This window comes from Garra rufa, chromosome 10 (assembly GCF_049309525.1).
Source record: "Garra rufa chromosome 10, GarRuf1.0, whole genome shotgun sequence".
NCBI classification, from domain to species: domain Eukaryota; kingdom Metazoa; phylum Chordata; class Actinopteri; order Cypriniformes; family Cyprinidae; genus Garra; species Garra rufa.
The window spans coordinates 16,952,939-16,963,771 of NC_133370.1; positions in this window are offsets into that span (position 1 = coordinate 16,952,939).

The window sequence follows — 10,833 nt, forward strand, 5'->3', positions numbered from 1 at the left end:
AATTCTGCCAGCTATTATAGTGAGCCAGAAACGATACCTGGGATTAGTTTAACAGTACAGCGTCATATTTCTGAGAATGAATGAGGGCATTCATAGTGGGCTGTACTGGAATATTTTGTTGTATTGTGATCCGACACCACTGTCAGTTTATGCACTGCGGGTCACTTAGTTGTATGTGCACTTGGTTACCTTTACACAGAAAAATAATGGTTGTTGATTAGATTTAGGAAGGAAGACAAGTAGGGGCATGTTCTCCCCTTCAAGATAATGGGCCATAAATTGATTTTGACACTTTTTGAGCAGGAGATTGCACCCTTTTTATCTGTTTGACACAAAAGCTACTTATGCTTGTGTGTTAATATTAGGATTGACATGATCACGAAGAACCTGGAATTATCAGGAAATGATCAAAGTGTGATTAACATCAAAGAAATCTTCAAAAGCATTTTAAACTTTAAATTGCACAATTGCTACAGTGAATCATTTGTTTTCCTGATTATGCTCAGTTCTGCAATATTTGTTTTATACAGTTGAGGTCAAAAGTTTACATACACCTTCCAGAATCTGCAAAATGTTATCAAAATATGAGGGAATATACAAAATGCATGCTATTTTTTATTTAGTACTGACCTGAATATGATATTACACATAAAAGACATGCACATATGTGACTCTGGACCACAAAACCAGTAATAAGGGTCAATTTTTAGAAATTGAGATTCATACAAAATCTTTCCATTGATGTATGGTTTGCTAGGATAAGACAATATTTGACCGAGATATAACTATTAGAAAACCTGGAATCTGAGGGTGCAAAAAAAATCGAAATATTGAGAAAATCACCTTTAAAGCTGTCCAAATGTAGTTCTTGGCAATGCATATTAATCAAAAATTAGGTTTTTATATATTTACAGTAGGAAATTTACAAAACATCTTCATGGAACATGATCTTCACTTAATATCCGAATGATTTTTGGCACAAAAGAAAAATTGGTCCCAATTTTGACCCATACAATGTATTTTTGGCTATTGCTACAAATATACCCATGCTACTGAAGACTGGTTTTGTGGTCCAGGGTCACATATAGTCCGCAAGAGAAAATAATAGTTGAATTTTTGCAATGTTTTTGAAAACTTTTAATTTGCAATTAAAGATCAGGGTAAAGCATTTATTTTGTCCTCTGGGAAACATCTTCTGTAGCTTCTGAAGGGCAGTACTAAATTAAACTATATTTGTATTTTGGCAAAATTAGAAAAATTTATAACATTCTGGTCAAAAGTTTACACCTCTGGCTCCTGATGCATTGTTTATCCTTCTGGAGCATCAGTGAGCGTTTGAACCTTCTGTAATAGTTGCATATGAGTCCCTCAGTTGTCCTCACTGTGAAAAGATGGAGAATCTCATAATCATACAGTCATTGTTGGAAAGGGTTCAAATAAACAAAAATGCTGAAAAACCAAAGAATTTGTGGGACTGGAATGATTTTTTGGAAGAACAATGAGCAGTTTAATTATTTAGAACAAACAAGGGACTCAAAAAAAAAAACAAAAAAAAAAAAACAAAAAAAACGCACAGCTGTGGATCATTTAGGTAACAACGCAAAATTAAGAATCAAGCATATGTAAACTTTTGAATAGAGTAATTTTTATAAATTCAACTATTATTTTCTCCTGTGGACTATATGTAAATATATTTTATGTGAAATATCTTAATATCTCAGGTCAGTACTAAATAAAAAATACCATGCATTTTGTATGATCCCTTTTATTTTGGTAAAATAATTAACATTTGCATGGTGTATGTAAGCGTTTGACCTCAACTGTATGTATTTGTTTGTGAGACATTATTAGTCAAATAAAAAATTAAATAAAAAAGCAGAATCAGAAGAGCGCATGAAAACATTATATAACACTGCAAAGGCCAAAAGGAATGGGAATACTGTAAAATGTAAATTAACGAAACCTCACAGGACCCGTGTCTGTCAGCTGACAAGAGTTACAGCACCACAAATCTGATTACTAAATAGCTGAATAGAATGCACACGCCTCTTGGTTTCAAGATTAGAGCTACAATTGAACGAGTTCAGTCATGTGCATGGAAAATCTAATTTCCCTTAGCATGCCAACCTAATGAAATACAATGAAAAAGTTCTTCAGACAGGGTCTTCCATCCTATATAGAGTTAAAATAGTTTAGATGGTTGACTGATGACCACTTCTTTCTTTAATAGATAAGGTTATCACAATCACAAAGCTAAAGCCGCAAACACAATGCGATAGACCAAAGGAAAGCCAGGGTTAAACTAGAAAACGGAACTGATATTTTTCCTTCTTATTTAGATTTAATGCAGCTTTCTGCATTACTAAAATGACAGCAAAAAAGTGATGATAAAACATAAAGAGAATGGAACCAGTAGCTACTGTCTTTCAAGCTAATTGGCAAATATAATTGCCCTAAATCCTAAATTAGTGAAATAACTAAATATGTTATCTCCTTTATGTCATTCACATGCCATGAGTAGTGTCACAAGAAAGCTACAATAAAATTACAGTTTGATGTGCAGCACCTTGGAATCCATTAGAACTTATATAACTACTCTCATTTAGCAATGTGCCTAAACTGGTGCTGGAAAAAATACGTCTGTGATTAACTGTACAACAAATTATTCCAACCCATCTATTGCCAAAGGCCATCAAACATAACAGCATGTGCAGTTCATTCCCATTCTATTTCTAGCTATTGTCATACTGTGAAATTGTTTTGAGATACAGTGATGAAGTCTTTAATGTATTGCATTTAACTAAATTCAAGTCATCATATCCTAAATCAGCTTAATATTAAACCATGATAGAAACATCTGGAGAGCAATGGTCAGTAGAAGAACTTTGCTTAAGAGATAAGAATTCTAAAATTAGATTGATCTGTAGGGTCAGTCACTCCAAACACCATAAAAAGAAAACCTGCTTGACTTGTGTTTTCTAAATGTATTATAAATATTAATTCTTGTTATAAATTTATTTAACTTTTAATTTTATAGTACAACAATAATGCATCAAATAAGCAATATATCATTTCAAATGTTATTTTTTTCATGCATGCTTTATCGTCTTATTTTAATAAGAATGCCTTTTTTCTTATTTATTATTCATACCAACAACTGGCAAATATTATTCGAATATATAATCTATTATGAATCTGAAGTCAAAATCTCTGGATCTGCAGAGAAATGTTAATACAGTGCCTTGCAAAAGTATTCACACCCCTTCATTTTGTTTTGTTGCAGCTTTATGTTAAACTGTTTTAAATTAGTTTTTCCCCACATCAATTTACACTCCATACACCATAATAATGACAAAGCAAAACCAGATTTGCAAATTTTACAAATTTATTAAAAATAAAACACTGAAATAAGTACATTGCATATGTCACACCCCCGGACTTTCATGTTGGTTTCTCCCATTTTCCCCCGCAGTTCTGAGTGTTTTGGTTTCTCCCTCATTGTTGTCACCTGGATGTTGTAATCAGTCTGTCTATTTAAGGTGTGTGTTTTCCCCTGTATTCTTGTCGGTCTTTAATGTTACCACTCCGTGTTCCTGTGTCTGCCTGTTTCCCTTTGGATTTATTAAATGTACGTCTTTTATTTACGTCGTTGTTCGTGTGTTCCTGCCTGATCTGTGACAGAAAGACCGACCAATACAGTTTATTTTCTTGGCGTGTTCACCTCCGTTTTGTTTCCCGTTCGTTTTTCCCAGTCTTTTTGTTTCCGTAGTGTTTTCCCCATGGAGTCCTTCCTCCGTCCAGAATTCATCCTCCTCCGGCTGAAGCAGGGGGATTTACCGCTCGAGGGTTACACTTTGATGTTCCAGCTCGTAGCTCATACCACCAGCTACCCGGACGACGCGCTCTGTATGTTCTATGATGCAAGCCTCAACGCATCATGCAGAGCGCCGTCGTCCGAGGACGGCCCTCGAGCGGACTTCGCCGCATTTGTGGAGTGGACACTGGCGAGAAACAAACCCTCGTTTCCCACCCGTTTCCAGGAGAACCTCGTCAGTGCCACTCCAGACCAGAGTATGTGAGCGGAGCGGAGTGCGAGCGGAGCGCGGAGTGGAGCGGTGTGATTTTGAATGGAGGGAGGAGTGGATTTTTGAAAAGTCGGAGCGTCGTGGCTTTCACTCGCTCCAAGTGCGCTCCGCCACCGCTCCATCATAAGTACAATTCATGCCAACGGTCCGTAATATAACTGCATAATAAGCAGGAATTCACATGTTAAACATATTTAGCTTGATAGAGATGGATCACTCAAATCAGAAATAATGTGAATGGACATGAGCGGTAAATTATAGTTCACAAGGAATTAGATTGTTCCTTCTAGATACTAAATATATTCAGCTGAAAGCCTCATTTAAACATGTGCAGCACTTATTCACACGCAATCGCTGTGACAATGCATTACAACAAATGTAATGGTATCCGATTTCGAATGAGCAGAAATCTGTTAGAAATGCAGCGATCCATAGGTAAAATAACTGACGAAAATGTATTGTTACTTTCATTACAAACTTTGCACTGCATAAAGCAGTAGTTATACTCTTTTAATGCTGACAATGTTATATAGCTTGGTATGTGGTAGTAGGAACAAAGTTTGCACACTAGTGTTCCAAACTCTCCTGTTGTTTTATTGAAGTATTTTTTTTATTTTTAATATGTGTTATGAACAGGACCATTATATTTCAAACATTAGACTATTTCAGAATTTTTTGACGCGGAGCGAAGGCGGAGCAGTGTTTCTGATATCAGTGAGCGAGGAGTGGAGCGTGAGCGGGAAATTGTGAACCCGGAGCGGAGCTGGAGCGGAGCGATTATTAAATGCACTGAGCGCGGAGGGGAAATTGTTGCCGCTCCACTCCGCTCACATACTCTGCTCCAGACCCAGAGCCCAACCAGCCACCCCGACCTGCGGATTATGAGCCCATCGTAGACGGGAAGCCCGAGCCCGGAGCGACAGAGTTATGGAGCGCCGATGGGGTCAAAACTTCCGACCAGGTGCGAGAGCCGGCTACTACATCAGCGACGGTGGAGTGCTTCATGGAGCAAGAGAGGGCTGTAGAGAGCCCCGTCCACTGCACCGCCACTGGGGGTGAGCAAGAGCACAACTCTGGGGACTTAATTGACTGTTTCACGGAAATACCCATCTGCCTGGATTTCCCACCCACCCTCCCTCTTCTGCCTAAGCCTGAATCTCCGCTGGTTCCGCCCAGCCATCCAGAGTCACCGCTGGTTCCGCCCAGCCTTCATGAATCCCCGCTGTCATCTGTCAGTCCCCTTGCTCACCCTCAGCCCACCATCTGTGCGGTGGGTTCGCCGCGGGTCTGCCAGTCTCCATCGGTGTTATGGCAGGAGGAGCCCTCACCATCGCCTCCAGCCTCAGAGTCTTGGACTCCGCCTCGGCCCTCCGACCCTGCGGCTCCACCCTGGCTCTCTGCTCCCTCGTCTCCGCCGTCGCCCGTCGGTCCACCAGCTCCACCGGGCTCCATCGTCCCTCCGGCTCCGCCCTGGTCAGTCGTCGCCCCACCTTCGCCTCTGGACTATACTCCTCCGGCTGTGCCTCGTCGCTCCGTCCCACCGGCTCGGTGGACCTCCTCCCTCCCGCGGGCACAGCCTCGGCCCTCTGTCGCTCCGGCTCTGCCGTGGACCTCCGGATCTCCATCTCCGCCTTGGTCGCCAAAGCCTTGGGTTCCGCCTTGGCCCTCCGGATCCGCGGTGTCACCCAAGATCTTCGGCTTTCCGTCTCCGCCTCGGGCTCTCCCACCACCTGCTCCGCCTCAGTCGGTCGGACCCATGGAGTCGTCAGCCTCTCCTCCACCATGGCTCCTCCCTCCATCGGCTCCACCGTGGGATTACATCTTGGCTGCAGCCTGGGTCCCACCTGGCTCCTCCTGCTCCAGCCCCTTCCTGTCACCTCCTTGGCTCCTCCCTCCGTCATCACCTCCATGGACTATTCAGTCACCACCCTGGACTCCATCTTTTGCCCTCCTCCCGGGAGTCCGTCCTCCGCCGAAACCCCCTCCTGAGACTGTTTGCTGTTTCCCATTTGTCGGCGCGAGGACACGCCTTCCGGGAGGGGGAGGTAATGTCACACCCCCGGACTTTCATGTTGGCTTCTCCCATTTTCCCCCGCAGTTCTGAGTGTTTTGGTTTCTCCCTCATTGTTGTCACCTGGATGTTGTAATCAGTCTGTCTATTTAAGGTGTGTGTTTTCCCCTGTATTCTTGTTGGTCTTTAATGTTACCACTCCGTGTTCCTGTGTCTGCCTGTTTCCCTTTGGATTTATTAAATGTACGTCTTTTATTTACGTCGTTGTTCGTGTGTTCCTGCCTGATCTGTGACAGCATAAGTATTCATACCTTAACTCAGTACATATTTGAAGCACCTTTACAGCCTCAAGTCTTTTGGGTATGATGTGACAAGCTTTGCACATCTGCATTTGGCAATTATCTGCCATTCTTCGCCTCACCTTTTCACCTCTCAAGCTCTGTCAGCTTGGATGGGGGCTGGCAGACATTTTCTAGACTCCTAGTTGTTCCAATCGTCTTCCATTATGGATAATGGAGGCTACAAGCTTCTGTGAACCTTCAATGCAGCAGAGTTTTTTCTGAACTCTTCCCTAGATCGTTGCCTTAACGCAAGTCTGTCACTGAGCTCTACAGGCAGTTATCTTCAGTTAAATCATACTCATTCAAATGAATTTGCCACAGTTTAACTCCACTCGAAGTGTAGTAACATCTAGAAGCAATATGAATGCTCCTGAACTGAATTTCGAGTGTTCCAGAAAAGGGTATGAATACTTATGCAACGGGGACTTTTCAGTTTTTTATTTCTAATAAATTTGCAAAGTTGTTACAAACCTGTTTTGTGCTTTGTCATTATGGTGTATGAGATGTAGATTGATGTGGAAAAAAAAGTAATTTAAAGCAGTTTAACATAATGCTGCAACAAAACAAAATGTGAAAAAAATGAAGGGGTATGAATACATTTGCAAGGCACTGTAGTTTCATTTTATTCTAATCATAAAATGATTAGAAACTGCTGCATAATTAATAGAGGGAGGTATGGAAAAATATGGGAATGGCTAGTTCATGTGTGCACATTCCAAGCAATCGGTTTGCACATTAACCTCATTTAACCTTTTAACCTCCATATCTTTAAACCTCAGAAGTCAAATATTACATACGGTAAATTTTAATTCTAGTGATTTTCCAACCATTCTAATTATTTTTTTAAAATAATTTTGATACTCGTCCTTTAAAATCTCAAATATATTGAAAACATTATTAATTCAGCATTTAATCATTTATTAATAAAACAAAATAAAATAAGATGGCAAAGAATGTAAAAACTGATTGGAATGTAAACATGATTGCATCGCACACATCATACTACAATGCTTCAACAATGTTACATTGAGTAGTTTCTCAAACCAGGCTCTTGTTACTTGGCCAGACCCAAATAAAGACACGAGATGGCTGTAACATTACCATAATACACATCCCGTGTTTCCCACATAGATAATGAGAGACAGATAATCCAGATCTCATGACGTTTAGGGTGGGTCTGGTGCGAGTTGTCTTCTAATAGAGCGCACGTTTTATACCTCATATGACTCAAATGAGTTCTAAGTGAAGCCTTTTGCTCTTCAGGATCTGATCAACTACACTAATCATTAGTCAGTCTGTGGCTCACATGACAGACAGCAACAGACATTAAAGCTGGGCCAAAGCAGAGAAGGTCAAAAGCTTGTACATACTAATGATTGTATGTGCTAGTAAAATAAGTTATGTCAACTCTTTTATAAAATAAATACTTTTTAATTTTTCAATATAGTCTCTTTCAATAATTGAAATTTGTATTTTTTTTTCTTGCTGAAAAATATTTTGCTAATGCTTGTATACAGTTCAAATAAGTAAAGCCAGTTTTGCTGCGGCTGTAAGGCATTACTGGAAAAATTAGAGTTCAAGGTTGTTTAATGACTATGGGATGTCACGTTTTTGGTGTGTGTGTTTGTTTGTCTGTTTTAGACTTTGACATGATGATGATGATGGCCAAAATTTCAGGACAGAACAAAGAGTGAAGCACAGGTCAGTGTCAAATCAAGTTCAAATATGTGGGTTAGCATGTAGGTTAGTTTCCAGGTCTTCCTCTGGTTAAATTTTAGTCAACTTGAAATGTTGTGGAGATGAACCCTGAGAGCTACTATCATTTGATTACGGCTTATCTACACATTTTACCATAATGAATGTAAATACTTATAGGGCCATAATTATCATGAACAATGTAAGCTAATCAGTAATAATGCCAAGATGGTACATACTTGCCATTTATAGAATAACACTAATCTGAAGTGTATGAAAACTTTAATAATTTAAGTTAGAAGTAATTCTTTTGTGAGAAAGACTCAAATATTTTTCTTATTACATTGTTATTGTCCGATAATCTACCTGTTGTCTTGGATGAGATGTGGCGACATCTGCTGGAGATAGCGAAACTTGACATGTGCAGGCTAAACAAAACCTGCTAACAAACTGAAGCATGAGACGGAAATCATACGGGGATTTTTAGTGGTCTCTAGTGGTCATACACACAAACACACACACATATGTTTGTTGTGAGAGCTAATAATACACGCTAACCCCTCACAGACATTATTTGGCCTTTTATTATATAATTAACTACATTAATATATAAGTGTCCACTGTATTTAGACATAATATTAATAATAACAAGTAGAACGTCGTGTTGTCATCTCGAAATTAAAGTAATTACGACATTTTTTTTGTAGTAACCATGGTTTAACTATAGATTTGAAGTATAATAACTACAAAATAAACCATAGTTCTACTACAGTTACTATAGAATTAAACATTAAAATGTTTATTTTGTAGTTACTATGGTTTTACTATAAAAACCATGGTTATCCCTGCTGAAAAACCCCCAGCTAAAACCAGCCTAGGCTGGTTGGCTGGTTTAAGCTGGTTTTAGCTGGTCTCCAGGCTGGTTTTAGCTGTTGGTTTCCCAGTCTGACCAGCTAAGACCAGCCTGACCAGGCTGAAAAAGTGGCTAAAACCAAACCCTGCTGAAAAAACCAGCATATGCTGGTTAGGTATGTTTTGGTGCTGGGATGCTGGTTTTAGCTGGTTTTTGCTGGTCCTTTGCTGGTTTATGCTGGTCCTTTGCTGGTTTTTGCTGGTCCTTAGCTGGTTAATGCTGGTCCTTTGCTGGTTTATGCTGGTCATGTTGCTGGTCAAGGACCAGCATAAACCAGCTAAGGACCAGCATAAACCAGCAAAGGGCCAGCATAAACCAGCAAAGAACCAGCATAAACCAGCAAAGGGCCAGCATAAACCAGCAAAGACTTCACTTCACCTCCTTTCCTTTCCTTTCCTTTCCTTTCCTTTCCTTTCCTTTCCTTTCCTTTCCTAAAACCAGACTGGTTGACCTAGGCTGGTTTTAGCTGTTTTTTTTCCACCAGGGTAACTACAAAATAACCATGGTTTTACTAAAAAAACATGGTTTAACTTTGGTTTTTGTATTAAAACAATAGTAACCACACAGAATTAACCATGGTTTCACTATAGGATTTGGAGTAAAACCATGAGAACTACAAAATTTACTACACGAACCAATGGTTTAACTCTGGTTTTTGTGTTAAAAAACACGTGTCAATAATGCAAACAAAATTCAATTTTGCTGTAAATCAGCTCTAAAAAAGAGGACAATAAACAGTCAACAGTTCAGTTAAAGTCAGTTCATTGTTGATGTTGTTCACTTCCAATAGTGTCTATGCAATCAAGTCAATGATATTGAAAGAAATTAAGTGAAAATAAGTAGGCCTAAGCCAAACGTGACAGTGGAAAGGAACCAAAAGATAGCCTATTTATCATACAATAGGCTATTGTGCTTTGTATGGTCCTCATCAGTTGTGTTTTTCCTCTAAAATGTAGGCTAATAATAATATTCCACAATGTTTTCACCTCTTATTATTCTGTACCATTTCTTCATGTTTCATGTTTGCAGTGGGCCTGAAGCTGTGCATAACATCTTATTTGCTTTGCAATAAGCTCATTACAGCTCAAAGTTTTCCACAGGATTTTTTTTGCAAACACTGCACATTCAGAACTTCCCTTTCCTCACTGGGATAGAGATGGTTTAGCTGGGTTAGTCTTAAAGAACTCATGAAATTAAATTGGAAGTTTTGTGGCTTTGTCCATTTCCACTATCTTTGCATTCTATATGCTATTTGCGCCTTGATGACAGAACTGACTTTTTTGCCGATAATCTAGGCCTATTTAAAACGTACTTGCACTATGCAGATTTCTGTCCAATCTAGTGCTCTCTAGAATGCAAATTTGTTAACTGCAATTGACTAGCAAGTAGCAAATCATGATTTATGGCTGTGAAATAACAAAAGCCAACTGGCTATTTAAAAAAAGTTATTGTAAGTGATTTTGATGAATCTTTAACTTCTTTAACTTTGTTGTTATGTGATAAGCACTGTTTTATAGATTAGATTGTTATTGATTAATGGGCCATTCTACAGAAATGTCCACTTTTGGGATGGCAAGATGTCTTAAAATGTATTCCTTTTTCTAAGATTTAAACTTAGACCACATTATTAGATTTTTTACAATCTTTTTTGTGCATTTATTTACCCATAAGGAAGCCGACACTAGTGACAGTAACACCAGTGATAATTTTAGTGAAAAATGCATTTTACAAAATGGCTGCTGCAAGGTATTAAACAACATCAATCATGGTATACTCACTTAATTAAGT